Source organism: Hetaerina americana, unplaced genomic scaffold (genome assembly GCF_022747635.1).
Source record: "Hetaerina americana unplaced genomic scaffold, ioHetAmer1.1.p SCAF_5, whole genome shotgun sequence".
Taxonomy (NCBI): Eukaryota; Metazoa; Arthropoda; class Insecta; order Odonata; family Calopterygidae; genus Hetaerina; species Hetaerina americana.
The window spans coordinates 64,405,637-64,424,328 of NW_027287095.1; the positions used below are offsets into that span (position 1 = coordinate 64,405,637).

At 38.1% G+C, this 18,692-nt stretch overlaps 1 long non-coding RNA gene across 1 annotated transcript; it reads left to right on the top strand.

Moving 5' to 3' along the window:
• The first annotated feature begins 213 nt into the window (after positions 1-213).
• Positions 214-16,343, top strand: LOC139693832 (uncharacterized). Its single transcript, XR_011702073.1, has 5 exons — positions 214-586; positions 4,416-4,656; positions 4,934-5,179; positions 5,580-5,655; positions 14,454-16,343. It is a non-coding gene; the product is annotated as an uncharacterized lncRNA (long non-coding RNA).
• Positions 16,344-18,692: the final 2,349 nt, after the last annotated feature.

Genomic DNA, 18,692 nt, shown 5'->3' on the forward strand with positions numbered 1-18,692 from the left:
AGAGTTTGTTTTGCGTTTTACTTTAAAATAACTATACATAAACAGAGAATATAAATAGATAAACTATTAACACATTTTAAATTAATACAAAGAACTTAATTTTTGAAAAAGTCAGCCATCACCTGTGATGTGCTGGCATCTAGCAACATTCTGATGAACCTCAAATGTGTTTCACGAGGAGATACCATTGGATCGTTAGTAGCGCTAGTAGTCAAAGCATAAATGTCGACTTTAAATTCTAAAGCGTAGGCTTTTAATTCAAGGGTGGTTGGCGTGTCATGGATAAGGATCGAGGGATGTTATGTTCCATTTGTACACTGGGCGATAACTTGGTTACGTTGTTAATTTCCACCAGTTGTTTTATTATTCATTTTTTAATATGAATTTCATTGGTTAGATTGGGGAAATAGCCCGATTATTATGTAAGCATTACTTATCAGTTTTTATAAGAACTAGACCGTCTTCCATTGGTTTGAGTGATTGTAAGAGATTTCAGTCTTCAACAACGATGGTTTTTCAAGTATTGTTCCTGGTTTCCAGACATTCTTTCTACGAGCACCATTTTGGTCTGCATGGCAGCATTAAGGTACGACCATAAGAATGTTTGCATAAAAATTACCCGTTTCACTGCAATTTCTTTAGTTGTATGTTGCATCTGTGGTCTCAGGATTTCATTTTACTTGCTACGCTTTAAAATAGGTGATATTTTTCCAATCTGAAATTACTTCGATATGTAATACTCAATGGTGTCTTTCCGACTGTTTTTAGTATTGAAGAAATGCCATTTCTTGATTTGTCTCCTCTTCACCAACTTTTTAATATTTCACAACATATCACAAGGGTCTTTTTGTTGCTGGTTGCCCATTGTAACTGTATTATACAAACAAATGTAATGCTACATTCAAGGTATGATGGAATTGCTCTTTGCTGTTGGTTTCAAGGTCAAGGTTAGCGATAAGTCCTCAAATGAGGAGGATTTGGTGGCTAATGGCAAAATTTCAGCCGACTGGATATTGGTAGAAATGTTTCCTGAATCAAGTCTAGGGTAACTACAATTCGTAACTAACCATGCACTGCATACTTTCAAACCTCTAAGTTCTGCTAATATCTTCCTGATTCTGACCATTTTAGTAGCTCAGATCACATACGCATATACTTAAAATGACATTTTTGCCGATGCACCATGTTTTCAAGCATAATTTTCTTTGAGTTTCACGTAACTTTAAGAGAGTGTGTTGATAATAAATATTTATGTAATTTACTCAATATATGTAGAACTTTGGCAAACAGAGTATCTTAAAGTGACGCCTGCAATCAAACTCCTTAAAAGTCAAAGTTTTATTATATTTTTCAACTTATTAGAAGTGTGCAAATCGTTACATGATTTAAAAATTATAAATTTACTACATGTGAAGGTACACTCAAGTTCTGTATAATTGTCTTGGAAAAGCAAATATGCTGTTTTTAATTGATCGTCAATGGGAGAATCCACTGCCCTAGAGATTGTGGATGTTGGTGATATATTTTACAATTTCATTCTGCATTATTAAATTTTTATGCATGCATAGCTGTCCGTGTTTGCTGCAACTGTTTGAATCCCCTATCCATTTAATGGTTCAAATGGAAGAAAAACAGTTTGATTTTGTATTAAATTTGATAAGCCCTGAACTTTCTCCTTGTTCATTCCTGTTCCCATGATGGGACAGACCTATTACATTGAAATCATGTAGCATTGTTCTATAACGCCCTAAATTTTGCATTCATAAGTTATTGCATGTACACAATCTATAGAATTTTCTAAATAGTCACCATCTCATTAGTATTCAAAGAAAACAAGTAGTTTTAACATTGAACCCAGGAAGTCTAGAGACCAAGATTGTATTTTTTATTTGGATTCCAAAATATCAGCAAATATTAACTGGTATTTTTTTTTAAATCCAGACTTTACTAATATCTGATGTGCATTTGGGATGTGTGTATTTACATAAGTAATGCAAAGATTTAGTTCTTAAATATAGCAGTTCCTGTATGTCATTGTAATAGAAGAGTAAGTACTGTATGTGGAGTGAATAATGGATACAGAATTTTTCTATTGTCTCCAAACTATTCTGACAAAATGCATGACAACTAAGGGCACAAAGTTGTATATTACTGAGAATGTGCTTAAAAGGGTTTTTGCAGTTTTCGTAATAGGTTCCTCCTGCAGATATTAGTGCATTTAGAGATAAGGCGGGTAAGAGAATAGTTGGCACATAAAAGATCCAAGAGAGATGGAAGGAATATTTAGAAAAACTGTATGGTAAAGAACTTAGCCCAACAAGGTTAGACATAGAAAAGGGACATCGAGTAGAGGAAGATAGCTTAGGCCCATGCATACTCGATGATGAGATCAAAAGGGCATTAAGGGAGATGATATCAAATAAGGCCACGGGAGTGGGCCACATTCCTGCAGAATAACTAAAAGGTTTAGGAAAATGTGGGAGGAAGAGGCTCTATGGACTAATTCATAGAATCCTATTGGGAAGGAATCTGGCCAAAAGACTTTGTGAGATCAACGTTAGTTCCTATTCTGAAAAAGGTCAGGCTACATCATGTGAGGACTATAGAACAATGTTTGATATCTCACGCAGCTTAAGTTGTTGTCAAGATAATTAACAAAAGGAAAGAGAGTAGGGCAAATGATTACTTAGGAGATGATCAGTTGGGGTTTAGGAAGGGGAGAGGTACGCGTGATGCCATTGCAGTAATGAGATCTCAAATGGAGAATAATATAGAATACAATCAGGACGTATTTGCCTATTTCACAGATTTTGAAAAGGCGTTTGTTCGAGTGAATTAGGAAAAACTCCTGAGTAAACTGCAGAAAATAATAATAGATTGGAGGGATAGGAGGTTAATCCACAACCTGCACATGTCTCGGGCTGATAGGTACAAGTGGGGAATGAAAAGTCAGGGTGGGCAGTGTTAAGAAGAGGTATAAGGCAGGGTTGCCCATTATCATCAGTACTGTTCAACATATAAGTATGTGGAGGGAATGATTGAAGAGGCATGTGAAGAACTGTAGGTAGGAATGAAAGTCTTGAGGGGAATTCATAAAATCAGTTCACCAGATGACCTAGGTTTAGTTGGTCAGTTAGCCAATGGGTTGCAACCATTGCTGAGTGAATTGGAAATTCAGTGTGATAGATATGGGATGAGAATAAATATTAGTAAAACAAAGTTTCTGCTATTATGTAGAAAGAAAAAAGTTAAGCTTAACATTGAAATAGGAGGGCAAAAACTAGAGCAGGTAGAACTGTTTACGGATCTTGGGAGTGTTTTGGACCAACACAGTCAAACTAGTTGGGACATAAGGATATTAAGAAATGTAGGGACTAAGTAAGGATTAAGGACGTAGGGAGTAAGAATGTTAAGAAAAGACTCGTCAAAACTTTGATGTAGACTGTAGTTATGAACAGTGTGGAAACATGGTCACTGAAGCAGGATGATAGAAGTAGATTTGAGGCTTTTGAAATATGGGTGTAGAGAACAATGGAGACAGTGAATTGCACGGAAAGGAAAGCAAATGAGGTAGTACTAGGTATGGTGGGCAAGGAGAGGGGTTTGTTGGAAGAAATCCTAAGGAGACATGAAAAATGGACGAAGGGTTTATTGATCAGCTGTGGGATGTTGAACACTGTAATAGAAGGGAGAATGTTAGGCGAAGAAGGAAAGGGCAGGAACAGGGATGTTGGGCGGGATAAAGGGAGGAAGGAAGCACACAGAGATGAAGAGGGACTTGATGTAGGATGGGGTGCTGGATTGTGTATTGATAGGAGTCAAAAATATTTATTTGGTAGTTTGTGTCTATCCAAAACCTACCTTAGATTACTTAATAATAATAAATCAATCTTTTCTGCATGGCTCTAAGTAATGGTGACTGCCACCGTTGAGGTATAGTGTTGCCTCCTCACCTCTCCTTTAGCTGATCTCTATAAGGGAAATGGAATAGTGTGCTCCTAAGCCAAATTTTCTGCCCTTATTAACAAAAATATGTCACAAGAAATCTGGCAGTTAAGTGAATTACTGCTGGAGGCAGCTATCCATCTTTTGTTATTCGATTAGTTTCCAATGGTCCAATATTGTTCATTACAATGACAAGTGTTGCCATTTTTTGTAGGGTTTTTTTTTCATTACTTCGAAGTAAATTTTTCAGTGTCTTAATGATGACCTTTATAATTTTGCTGTTAACAAATTATTTCTTATGTGGATTTCTCCTCTTTGCTAATGAGATTCCACATTTTTCTTTCTGCAGTAACATTCTTTCCAGATAAAAAAGCATATCCTCTGATTCTACATTGAAAAGTCCAGATTTTATGTTCCTGTTGCTTAAAAATTACTCTGCTTCTGACCATTATTTCGGTTAATATTTTCAGATTTTGGAAATTTATGGAAAAGACCAGGCAACTGGAGACAACATCACTTCCAATTGGGCCTGGATGTTGGATAGTGGTTGACAGGCAAACTTTTGCCATGGTGTTTTTGACCCCCTGTCTGCATGTGGTGGGTGGTTAAATATCTGTTTTCATGAGAACCAATACCAGGGGATCAGGGCCCAACTCCAGTACAATAATCTCTCAAGGGGAAGTTAACTGTGCAAGATTACTCTGTTAATATGTAAGTGATATATCTTTAACTGCATTCAGTTCATGTCCAGCATGTTCACAATAATTTTACCTTCAGTCAGACGAGAATTAACTTCTTAGTTAATCCTTTAATTTAAAGAAATAATTAAAACCCATGAAAACTTATGCAAATATTGTTTATATTACTAAAAGGAAAAAATAATCTTGAAGTTTATGTATAATGATGTGTCAACTTTCTAATTAAATTATTCAAAACTTTTCAATTGTTTTGACTTGCATTGATGCAAACCTGAACTTTTTCTCTCCAGAATCCACTTTTCTCTGATAAAGAAACTTCTAACAAGTTAAGTTTTACATTTTTAATAAAAGTAATATGCTAGTGGATTAACATCAACGAAGAATTACTCCATGAACTAGGAGTCAATTAAAATTGTGGTCCACTGATCTTTGCTGGCCAACTCTGGTCTTCGCTCATATTCAGAAGGGATAATACATGGAGTACAATCATGACGTCAACTGTGCCATTAAAATTTATGGTAGAAGATGAAGAAAAGGTAAAATATTTGTGTATTAGTTTCAGATGAGTGATAATATTTATCCTTTTTCATATTTTACACCAATGCAATCCAGGGTTTTTATCTCATGTTTTGGAGAATATATTCCAATGAAATAAATTGCATTTGTAGTACAAACTGTTGCTAATTGCATAAATATTGTTAAGTTTTTAATTCATTAAAGTATTGCAATATCAGTAAAATTGCATTTATGAAGAGGTTTTTTTACACAGCCTTATCAATTTGGAATACTGCAATTTATTCATGTGGTGGCATGCATAAATTCATTTATTTTTATATGTATTTTCTGCATCTATGCATGTGGTAGTTTGGTACTGCACAATAAGCAAATATGATTGAGTTATAGTCTTGAGTAAATCGTTTCTCATTTATTTTGCAGGTATTCATCTATAGGTTAGGAATGGCAGGTCTGCTGAGGACCAGTCTACTGGATGGATGTTTCATGAATGCCATCAGTGAGTGAAATATTAAACCAAAATATGATCTGGTGTTTTCCCATCGTAGCAGCTTTATGAAGTTTTCTCTGGTCTTCCCCCGTGTCAAGGGTCTATGTTGGCCCAACATGTAACCCCTGACCTGGTGGAAGTCCCGAGAAAACTTCATAAAAGTATTAAGCCTTTCTACATCTACATAATACCCCACAAGCCACCTCAAGGGCATGTGGCGGGGGGTGTTAGGTCACCACCCGTAAATAGCAACAATACCACATGCAAAATCAACAACATGAAAAACTACACCCACAGCAGCATTCACCCTCATGCAAAAATCCTTTCATCCAACATTCATGCAAACACGCATACCATAAACCAACAGACAACTGCACCCCAGGATGCAGCACGAAAGCCATCAAACAACGCGCAAGCCAGAACATAACAAGCAAGAAGGCAAAACTCCACCAGCACATGAACATGCAACACAAAACGCTCTCCTCTCCAAGGAGACTGTGAAAGATAGGGAATGCCACCCAACGTTGCAGGTCCCCCCACGGAGAGGGACGAGGGATTGAAGGGGAGACTTAAAAACAGATGAACATAACACTAATGAGGTCATTCGGAAAGAATGGGTTTTGACGACAAAGCTTACGAGGTTAGTGAAAGAGCATGCAATTGAGTAGAGCTAATTATTCCATTGACGCTGAGGGTGGCAAGTGGAATTTTTGCTATCTATAACCCTGCAGTCACTATCCCATATTGTCCATGGAAAGGAGGAGTCTGAGTCTGCTAGTTCTGGCATCTATTTCCTAAATTTTATATACATGATCTAAGTGACCAATGTATGTTGGAGTGCAAATAATATGCGAGACCTCGGACCTGTAATTTTACATATTCATGAATATTTTAATGTTAATTAGTTTATGATCATTTGGTTCATGTGGTGAACGCTGATGGTGACTGTCTTCCTTATTTCTTATCAGTCAATCAGGAGCACTTCTAAGCTAATAATATTCGTTATTTCCTCACAAATGAATGTACTCTAATTATACCACTTCATATTTTGTTAAATGAATACTGAATAATTATTTCTGAAAGATTCACGTAATTTTTCATCAAGGGCACGAAATGATTCACTTTAGGTAGTAGTTGTGCGGTCTGCATTGATATGTTAGTTATTGGACTTGAATGGGATGGTATGAATTTCTATAGACCATAACTTGTGCAAAGCAAGAGGCAAATTTGGTCAGTTGAGCTGGAGTTGGGGAAAAGTGCATTTTGAATATCGTGAAGGGAAGCATACGGTAAAGAGGTCTAAAATATGGTTAATTGTATATCTACCTGACCATAGAGAATTTTTTTGTTTGCTCATGGCACCATTATTTCAACCCAGATTCAAGATCATTTAACATGCATCTTCTGTATCAATCTTACTATTTGTCATTCTCTGCCTAAATTTCTAAAAAACAGTATTAGATTTGTTAGAAGGGAAATTGAAGTTGAACCATTGAAATTGAAGAAGGAACCATATGGGCAGCTTTCCTGCAGTCTTGAAATCCAGCTGTCGACGTAACCATGAAAGTCATTTTCTCCACTTCTTAATTCCATCATGGGGGAAATTTTTCCTCTTGCCCCAAATCATATAAAGAAAAGTTTTCAAAGTCTACTAATCCTCATGGAAATTCCTTTTTTTCTTTAGATTGCATGAGTGTTTAATTCACTGATCTGCACATTAGTAGGTTGTGTAAATATAGGCCCTTTGAAAACCCATCCCACTATTCAACGAGAATGGAATTATTAGTTTCTTATAGTGTGCAACAGGGCAGGGTTTTTGTTAAGCTACTCCATTGGATCTGAATTACATAATCTAGTAGAATTAAGTAAACTTCTTTTTTATATTTCTGCAGATACCTATTTAAAAAATATTATGCTGGAAAATATGGTGAATAGTCTGTGGAAAATGGTGATAATTACTTTATAGTAATAATGATCTTTATTGGTTACTATAAGACATGTTAGTATTAGTATTTAGGGGAGGGGACAGACAACTGAGGTAATTTGCACCATAAGGGATGGACAGGAAAGGATGAAGGGTGGAGAGAAATTGGCATCAGCATTAGCCTACTCTTATCGATAGGCACCAAGGGGTCCACAGCTTAACGTCCCATCCGACGGATGGCGTACTCACTCAATGTGCCCTCCACAAAGCACTTCGAGTAAGGATTGAGATACCTCTGAAAAATATTCAACACCGCTGGGATTTGAACCTGGACCCTCTGGGTGGGAAGCCAGTACGATAGCGACCTCACCTCATGTCACATTATCTGCTCATATTCTTTGCAGGCAGCACAGGGTGGATATTACAGAGTCAGCATCTTCTCAAAATGTAAATGTACCACGTAAAAACCAAAACAAGAACCTGGAGCTGTAACAGGAGTATCTTGGTTGAGTTATTTATGATTAAAATCATTTGCCTAGAGAAAGGGACATGAATTCATCAATTGTATAGCATTGATGCTCGCCAAGGAATTGATATAGTTTAGACTTAAATAGAAAAAAATTATCTTTTTCCCTTAATTTTATAGGTAATGTTTTCAAGAATTTCATACATGCATACCCAGGGTTCTTGGCAAACATGGATGAGTTGTGGGCAGTTATTCTTAGGTCATTAGGGCAGTCATTCTTAGGTCTCTTGTGCAATACCCATATATATCAGCATTGGTTTTCAGAGTGAATATGGCTTTGTTTTGCTGCACAAAGATTATAGTATAAAATATATCTGACAGGGAAGAGTTAAAATGTAAAATCTTTCAAAATAAGGTCTTGCCCTTGGAATTTCTTCTAGGATTCTTACTACCCATTTCTGTAGTCTTAAGGGGTGCATGGAATGATATGATTGCCCGGACGCAGCAATTCTATATTTCAGTCTACTGTGAATAAATGCATAATAGATTGAGAGAGCAGTAGAAGTGTCAACCAGGGTAGCTTTTTCTCAGGAGGTAGCATCCTGCGGCAAATTTTGGCAATAGTTGATCAACATGAGCCATCCAGGATTAGGGGCTCTTGAATATGTATCCCCGGAAACTTTGTTACAGTATAGCCCTTAATACCTGACCCATTTATCCTCAAAAGAGGGGAGCCTGAGGTTCTTTGTGGTGGGGATGAAATTGAATAAATGTTTTTTTCTTATTGTTAATAAAAATCAAGTTCCCCTCACACCATTTACTCACAGTTTCAATGTTTCTCTGGACTATGACATGGTTTAGGTTTTTGGAGTAGATTAGGTGAGTTTATTTATTAATTTTAAAACATTATTCCCTTACAGCAGTAGCGCCAATTTACAGTGAAAAATATAACAAATATGGAAGAGGACAGAAGACAGTAACAGCATAACAATAACTACTAGAACCAAGCATGGACCAGGGAAAAATTTAATTTATTGAAACGTGGGATAAAGCTTGGGTGGTGAAATTGTTGCATGATAAATTAAAAGGATCGACAGTGTGAGGGAGTGAATTTAGAAGGGAGGAAAGGCGAAATAAATGTGAGCGTTTGGCGAGAGATATTCTAGGAATGGGTAGATGGAGTGGGTGAGGGTGGATCGAGTTGGTATCCTGAAGTTGAAGAAAGAGAGCAGTTCAGGGCAATCAATAGTCGATTTTAGGGTGTTGTGGAGGAGTTTTAAATCAGCTTTAAGTCTGTGGCTTTGGCGACTAGAAATGGATAAAGAAGACAGAACAGCATTTGAGGACATATTGCGGAAATGTGGGACTCGGTGTTTGACTATTTTGGCAAAGAAGTGAGGGATGCAATCGAGGGATTTAAGATGAGTTGGAGATGAGGTGGACCAAATTGGGGAGCAATATGATACAATGGGAAGGACAATTGTTGAGCAGTACGAATGGAGTGCAATTGTATCTTTAATTTCTGTGAAGTGGTAAAGAAGGCCCAATAGGGACATTGCTTTATTTTTTACAGTCTGTATGTGGTCAAAGTATTTTAGTTCATGGTCTGTTAAAGTGCCAAGGTCTTCCATGGTTGTTACTCTATTTAAGGGAGTTGAGTTTATTGAGTAGTTGAACATCCAGAGAACAAATAAAAAAAAATTTTCTTTTCTAAATAGAACAATTGTTGAGTGGAACACTTTACCTGCAAAAATATTCGAGCCCTTTCCTAACAGAGTGTATACTTTTAAGAATAGATGTAAGGCATATATGTAATAATTTGATTGATGTGTGTTGTATGGTATTATATGTAATAGCTTAATTTTTTTTTTTAATTTATCATTTTTTTCTTGCTGATAAATGGTTGTAAATGGGATGGGGATTCACTTGTTTTGTTAAAGAGATTTGTGTTTTGAAGTCTAGTTTTATGTATTATCTTTTGCAATTATTTGGGACTTGTGTGCCACCTGACAATGTCTATCAGCACATGTGTATTTTTAATAATAATAATAATAATAATCTGGGGTTTTTTCAGAGCAAGAGTTGTGATATTGCATTTTCCAGGGTTTAAGTTAAGCCTCCAGGTATCATACCATAGGAAGTAGTTGTATCATCTGTGCACATATACATTGACCCATAGACAAAAATAATTAAGGAGGGTGTTGATATATAGGAGGAAAAGTAGGGGACCCAGTGTAGATCCATGAGGAACACCTCTCTCGATCATCAAGGGAGTTGAGTTTGTGAATGATTTTGATGCAACTGAGTACAATTTCACTGCTTTTGATATTCCTGTTAAAAAAGATTTTACCCATTGGTTGGCTTTCCCAGAGATGCCATTTTTCTCAAGTTTCCCAAGTACTACTATATGATCAGCTGAGACAAAAGCCTTTTTGAAGAAAAACTATTTAATTCTTTTAATCAAGTTCAAGTAGGATATCATGAATCAATATATTTCTACTCCATAGCAGTTTCAGTTAATTTTTTTTCATAAAAGCAAATTGAGAATGGAGATAATATTAAATTTACTTATGAAGCACAGCAATGTATTATATATTACTTGTTCAAGTATCTTGGAGAACACAGATAGGATAGAAATCGGTCTATAGTTATTAATATTTTGTGGATCTCCTCCTTTAAATATTGGGATGGCTTTTGCCACCTTTAGCCTATTGGTGAATATGCCTGAAGATAGAGATTCATTGCCTACACATGTAAAGACATGGATTACTGAAGGATTTACCATTCCTTTTAATAGAGAGCATGGTAAATCATCATATCCAGCTGAGTGGTTTTTACTTATTTTTTTAATAATACTGCTAATTTCTTTGTCATCAGTAGGATGAAGAAAGATTGTAGGAGCATGATGGGACATACCCTGTAACTGTGTATTAGGACTTAGTTGGTGACTTGTATTAATAAGCAGTCTTGTTATGAATTGAAAAAATTTTCATCAAGTAGATTGGCAATATTGTATTGGCTGGTAACAAGAACATTATTATGAGAAATAGCGTCTATACTCGGCATCTGAAATTCTGAGGTCTGAGTTATATTTTTAATGATATTCCAGGCAAACTTACTGTGATTGTTAGAGGATTTTAAGATATGTATGTTGTGGTTTCTTTTGGTCTTAGTCACCAAATTATTGTGTTCCTTCTTAATGAACCTCCAGTTTGCCCTCAGTGGCATAGAATCATTTGATTTCAGATTATGGAAAACTGTTTTAGAATAACAAAAGAAGCCGTAATTTCTTCAGTTACCCATTTACATTTTGTTTTATGGAGAACTGGAGTGTTTACCGGCATCAAAGGGAATCATACATTGGAACAATGCAGGAATATGTCATGGGAGTGATCGAATTTAGTATCAAAGATGTCATTTGTAAACATGCACTCCCAAGATTGCTTCTGTAGTTTTTTTTTAAGGTAATCTACCGGTTAAGGTAGGTTTTTGGATGGACCCAACTAACAAACAAATATTTTATTACACCTAACAAAATACAAAAATCCATCATCCTACTCTATATCAGGTCCCTCTTCATCTCTGAGTACTTTCTTCCTCCCCTCATCCCGTCCAACATCCCTATCCTGTTCCTTCCCTTTCCTCTTTTGCCCAACATTCTACCCTCTATCACAGTCTTCAATATCCCACTGCCAGTCAACACCCCCTTCATCCACTTTTCCTGCCTCCATAGGATTGCTCCCAGCAAACCCCTCTCTTCGCCCACCATACCAAGTACTTCCTCATTTGTTTTCTTCTCTGTCCATTTCACCTTCTCCATTCTTCTCCACACCCACATTTCAAAAGCCTCCAATCTACGTCTATCCTCCTGCTTCAATGACCACGTTTCCGCACCGTACATAGCTACGCTCCATATCAAAGTTTTTACGAGTCTTTTCTTAACATCCTTACTCAAAGTCCCTGTCATCAACTCCCTCCTCCTTGTGAAAGCCTCTTTGCCTAGCGCAATTCTTCTCCTTACGTCCCTACTACTTTGACCATGTTGGTCCAAAACACTACCGAGATACGTAAACTGTTCTACCTGCTCTATTTTTTGCCCACCTATTTTAATGTTAAGCTTGGCCTTTTTCTTCCTAGAAAATCGCATAACCTTTGTTTTATTAATATTGATTCTCATCCCATACCTGTCGCACTGAATTTCCAATTCACTAAGCAATGCTTGCAGCCCCTTGGCTGACTGACAAACTAAAGCTTGGTCATCAGCAAACCTAACTGATTTTACCAATTCCCCGCCCACTTTCATTCCTACCTCGAGTTCTTCCCATGCCTCTTTGATCATTTCCTCTGCGTACAGGTTGAACAGCAACGGTGATAATGGGCAACCCTGTCTTACACCCCTTCCTAACACTGCCCATCCTGACTTCCCGTTTCCCACCCGCACCTGAGCAGTCTGAGACATGTACAGGTTGCGGATTAGCCTCCTTTCCCTCCAATCTATTCCTATTTTCTGCAATATACTCATTAGTTTTTCCCAATTCACTCTATCAAACGCTTTTTCGAAATCTACGAAACAGGCAAATACCTCCTGGTTGTGTTCTATATTCCTCTCGATTAATAATCTCATTACTGCAATGGCCTCACGCGTACCTCTCCCCTTCCTAAACCCAAACTGATCATCCCCTAAGTAATCATTTGCCCTACTCTCTATCCTTTTGTTTATGATCCTGAGAACAACTTTAGCTGCGTGGGATATCAAACTAATTGTCCTATAGTCCTCACATGACGTGGCCTTTACCTTTTTCGGAATAGGAACTAAAACTGATCTCACAAAGTCTTCCGGCCAGATTCCCTCCTCATAAATACTACGGATCAGCCCATATAGCCTCTTTCTCCCACATTTTCCTAAGCATTTTAAAAGTTCCACGGGAATGTTATCTACCCCAACGGCCTTATTTAGTTTCATCTCCCTTAATGCCCTTTCTATCTCATTGTCTAGTATGCCAGGACCTAAGCTGTCTTCCTCTACGTCATTTTCCTTTTCAATGTCTAACTTTGTTGGTCTGAGTTCTTTACCATACAGTTCTTCTATATACTCCTTCCATCTCTCTTGGATCTTTCCTGCGTCAACTATTATTTTACCCGCCTTATCTCTAACTGTTAGCATAGCTCTTCCTTTCTTACTTCCCGATAACGATTTAACTTTGCTGTACAGCGCACCGATTTCACCCTTCCTCTGCAGACTTTCCATATCCTCGCACTGCGTCTTCCACCATGCTTCTTTTGCTTTATTTGTTGCCCGCCTCAATTTATTGTTCAATTCTTTGTACTTCATTTTGCCTAATTCTGTATTAACATTCTTCCATTTTCGCTGCTCATCCATCATTGCAATCATCTCATCCTAGATCCATGGTTTCCTAGTTCTTTTAGCGTTAACGGTTCCAATAGTGTCTTTTGCGGCTGTAGACAACCCTTTTTTGATACATTCCCATTTTTCTTCGATAGTACTTAGCTCTTTACCGTCCTCCATGATTTTCTCTACCGCCTGTTTGTATTCCTTTCTTGTCAACCCATTTAACGCTTCTACATTCCATTTTCTAACTCGCCGCCCCTGCCTTATCTTTTTGAAACGTACGCTACATTTCATAACAACTAAATTGTGGTCTGAGTCCGCATCCGCTCCCAGGAAGCTGTGGGAATTTATCACACTGTTCCTAAACCTGTGTCTAACCAGGATATAATCTAGCTGATATCTTCCCGAGTCACCTGGCATTTTCCATGTATACCTGCGTCTTTTGTGGTGTCTGAACCAAGTGTTGGTGATAACTAAGCCCTGTCTCCTGCAGAACTCAACTGCTTTCTCCCCGCGGTCATTCCTCGTGCCTAAACCGTAGTCCCCCACCTCGTCACCCTCTCTTCCTTCGCCTACAGTCGCATTCCAATCCCCCATCACTATCAAATGTTTCCCTGCAGGAACACAGGCGATCATGTCCTCTAACTGATCGTATATGCTATCGACCTCTTCTTCCTTATGGTTGCTCGGTGGCATGTATACCTGAATAATAACTAAGTTCATCGGTTCTGCTTTTATCTCCACTAGTAGTATTCTATCAGTTACCTGCTCTATGTTGACAACGCTTCTTCCTACCTCTTCATTTCATACTATGGCAACCCCTCGTTGGCTCTCGTCTCCACCGCTGTATATTATTCTATACTTATCACTCCAGTAATCCCCGCTATCTTTCCATCTCACCTCGCATAGACCTAAAATATCTATATTTCCCCTTTCCATCTCTCGCTTAACATTCTCCAGTTTCCCCGTCCTCATCATTGTCCTAACATTCCACGTTCCTATTCTAACTAATTTTGTCTTCTTCTCCCGCGTCTTCTGTCCTGCTGCTGCTGGTTTTCCCTTGCAAGGGTTTCGTGGGATGACGACCGCGGAAGCCTTGCCTCCCCCGCTGCCGGGCACGACACACGGCCGATTGGGCCGAGCCCCGTGGTTGCCAGGACTCAAAATATCTCTATTGTCCATCATATTTTTCTAGGGAATGATAATTGAGGTGGTTTCCCGTTGCCTTCCTCAATAGTGTTTTTAACGTGACACCATCACTTACTGGCCGCCCCACTGGGGTCAGACGCCATTGCAGCCGCCTCACTGAGGAACAGACGCTGCGTGGACTACCTTTCGTCTGGCTCCTAACCTTCGACCTATCTGGCATGGGTGACCCTACCAGGAGCAATAGTTATTACTCCCGCCAGCACAGCTCTAGGGGTCATCGGAACGCACAAGCCCTTCCACCACGTCAAGGTTGTAGTCCGGGGAGGGGCTTCTGTAGTAAGCATTGGAAATGCAATTGAGCTGAGGAAGAGTAGCACCGCTTGTATAGAATCCTATTATGCTTAGTGCTGGTGTCTCCATTGAAAAGGAACTTTGAAAACAGGGCTTTATGGTCCGAGAAATGAGTATCCAAGGTTAGACTTTCACTTGGTACAATGTTTGAGGAGATGTTATCTGTGATCGTGGATGAGGAACTGATAACCCTTTTGGGCTCGCTTATGGAAAAGGTTAAGTTGAAAGTCATTAGTGTATTCAATAAATCATTCTTCTGGGCAGAGAAAGAACCCAAGTCAACATTAAAGTCACCACAGATAATGGTATTATCCGAATTCTTAGTAATGGCATCTAGGGTCCTGCAAAAAAGGTCCATAAAGACAGAAAAGTCACCATGTCCTGTGTATACACACAATAAATGAGCTTATATCACCAAATGATAAGAGCAAGCCACAAAAGTCAAAATCAATCTCCCTGCTAGGGTTTTCACTACTAATATTCTGTTCCTTAAGGTTTTTTCTAACAAAAATCAATGTACCACTGTTTGTGTGAATCAATCTACATCACTTCCATTTTGGTGGTGTCTTTGGCCAAACGGTCGACATGCATGTAAGCCATGCCCTATCAAGACCGCCTGCATTCTCACCTTTTGGCTCACTAAGTCCTATTGTGAAGATTTTACATTTCCTCATTTTCTTGTACTGCACGACACTGAACTTATCATCAGGTTGCTTATTTGGTACCTTAGTTTGGTTCGTAAGCTGAGGTTTTCCATTGTGGTTTGTTTTAGTTTTTTCTATGAGGCTAGCTTGGGTGGGGTCCTTCCGATTGATATTGCATCCCTAGTCAGCCTTAGGTAAAGAGTGGGTTACCTTTTGTGGAAACGTCACTTTCTTATCGGGATAGTTGGGAGGGCATTTTGATGCTTTTAAATCACTCATCTCTGCTCTCAGTAGCTGGATGTCAGCCACCATTTTGGAGAAACAAGTAGCGTCAGTTGTCCAGTATGACAAACATCACCAGAACACACCTGCCACGTCCTCAAGGTGATTTCTCTTGGGCCAGTGCATTAATAGTGAAAAACACACAGTTTTCACAAGAAAGGACTTTTTCATGGGAAACAATACATTTTTTACAGGGTACACACAACATCTGTGTCAGTGGGTGCCATGTTGTACCCCATTATGTTCCTTAGTGTGACTGTCAATGTAAGCAAATTTGTATAAGAGCCATGTTTTGTGTTTAATTTTAAAGTATATTGTAGAAAATTTTAAAAATAAAATTCTTCAATTTATATGTATGTGTTGTAAGTTCAACTTGTAATAAAGATTTGCTCTAGTGTTCCTTCCAGATAAGACTTTAGTTGATGTTGGTAAGCTAGAGAGATAAGATATAGCATTAGTGATATGTGATATCATGAATGATGTTGGAACATTTACATTTAGAAACATAAACATTGTAATGGTAAACTTGTAATAAATCTTCTGATTCTCTTCTTTGTAAACAAAGCAAATTGTTGGTGCCTATATAAGGGAATATAATTCTGTTCTAAGAGCAATTACTGCAGTCAAAGAATATTGAAGCAGGTTGTTTTGAATTTTTTTGTCTTCCTGCTGGATTTTCCTAGAAGAAATGAAGACATGAATGTGGCCGTTGCCTTTTGGTTAAATCATTGGTTTTACTCTCATCTGAACATAATGTCATAGTTTACCCGTCCATTTGGAGAATATAAAATTAATCTTGGAAATTCCAATCTGGTTTGGTATTAACTGCTCTATAGGAGGGTATCCCAGAAAGAATTTGCTGGGGTCCATTATGTAACAGTAATATATTTATGTGAGATTAATGACATGGCATTTCTGGAGCAAAAAAATAACCTGAAGTTCATGACGCAATTACAATTTCCATCTTGCTAGTCTAGGCCTTATGACCCCTGTGGGTAGGGGGATAAAGAATACTCCCACAGTATCCCTGCTTGTCGTAAAAGGCGACTTAAAGGGAGCAGGATGGAAAATACTCACTCAACATTTCTGATTGCTGTGAGAGATGACTGTTATGAGGCTGTTGTGACTAATGGCCAAATCCTAGTTCAGCTAGGGCAGAATTAGGCACTTAAAAGATTCAATCATTTCTTTTTATGCATTGTTTTATTTCTCCAGATAATGTAACTTTTGTGAAGAAATGAGTTACAGTGCATTAATGGGAGGTTATTGGTGGACAGTTGCCAATTACTGAAAGGGACTTGATATCAGAACAGAACATTATAAAAGTGATGCCAAAGGTAAATTTGGTAGTTTCTTGCTCTGCAAGATTTTTTAAATGGTGAAAAACTAATATTCACCCTGAGTAAAAACTTCACAAAAAAATGGACATTGGAGTAAAACTCTCATGGCATTACACTGGACCAATTTTATTAGTTGTCAGCTGTATGTAGAGTTAAATGCTTAAGAGTAGGCCTCTGATACTTAACAAAAGGTCGAAGGAAAAGAAGAGGACGTTTTGGAAAGCGGCAAAGCTAGGCTGAGGGCTCTTTCGCAGGCACATAAAGGATTTACTGAATGAATAAAGAGCAGCTCCTCTTAGAGTAGATGCTTTAAGTCTAAGGGTTCTTTTTTATTCTTGAATTGGGCACTGTCTAAATCTCACACCGAAGAGTAGGGTCTCCAGCCGGAGTGCTCGTGGGGGGTGGCTAACTCAGACCCATCTTCTCACTCACGAGTGGTGTTCGTGCTGGTCCCCAAGGTTGTCCCTTTCGATAAACCTGGGAAGAGGGCTAGTCCATCATTGCACTCCCAGGGGAACCCGGAAGGGTCCACTTATTAGGGAACTAGGTGGTAGGTAGGGAGGAACCCAGACACAGACCTGCTGTGCCCGCATTGCGGATCGGTAGGAGTGTCACCGGGTTCCTCAGTTTCCTCCCTTTAACCCTTTCATCCCTTACAATTGGTGTGAGATTGCCTGTGAAACTACAAGAGTTGAAGGAAGAATCCCCATTCCACCCAACATTATCAAGAGAAAGCCATTATAAATAAGCCAATGGAAAATTATTCCTCTTATTTTGTAGTAATGGATTCCTATTTGGCATGTAAAAACCCTTAAGTAGTCCATGTACAATGCTCAGATCTTGATCAATGTGAGATGCTGTGCACCCTTTGTAAAGAACCATTGCAAATATATTGACCATGTCACTCTTGGCCAGTCTTATAAATATGTGCAAGTGAATAACTTAAGGTGATTTTGAGAATAAGAAACAAAAAATTACTTATTTTCAGGCTAATACTAATATGCCATGTACAATGAATTATTTCAATTCATTCATATCTTTAAATAAACTGCCAGAAGAAGACATGATAATGAGAAGGAAAAGATACAAAAAAAAGTTGATGTTGGTGACCCCTGAAAACTGAAATAAACTCATGCAGTCATGAAAGAGATTCCTTGATTTGACAATTTTTTTTTGCCAATAGCTGAAAAAAGATTTTCTGGACAAGTTGCGTTTCAGTTTGTCAACTTTTAAAAGAAAATATAAACAGGCATACTGTAATGTATAAGGGTCCATTGTGAAGGTTGCTTATTGTTCACACAGATGAACTGTAAGAAATTTATGAGCCACATGGAACACCTACGTGGCACAGAAACATTTTCTGGTTGCTAGCTCCATTTTTTGCTACTTAATATTAGCTCGTTTCTTTTGTTGTCAACAGGTTTATTGGCACTGGATTTTAATATCATTCTTGAAAAAGGGACGAGAAGTTAGTCAAATGATTGCAGCTGCCATCCGTTGTATTTCTGTGGGTCTGGTTGGAAATCAAATTATTGATTAA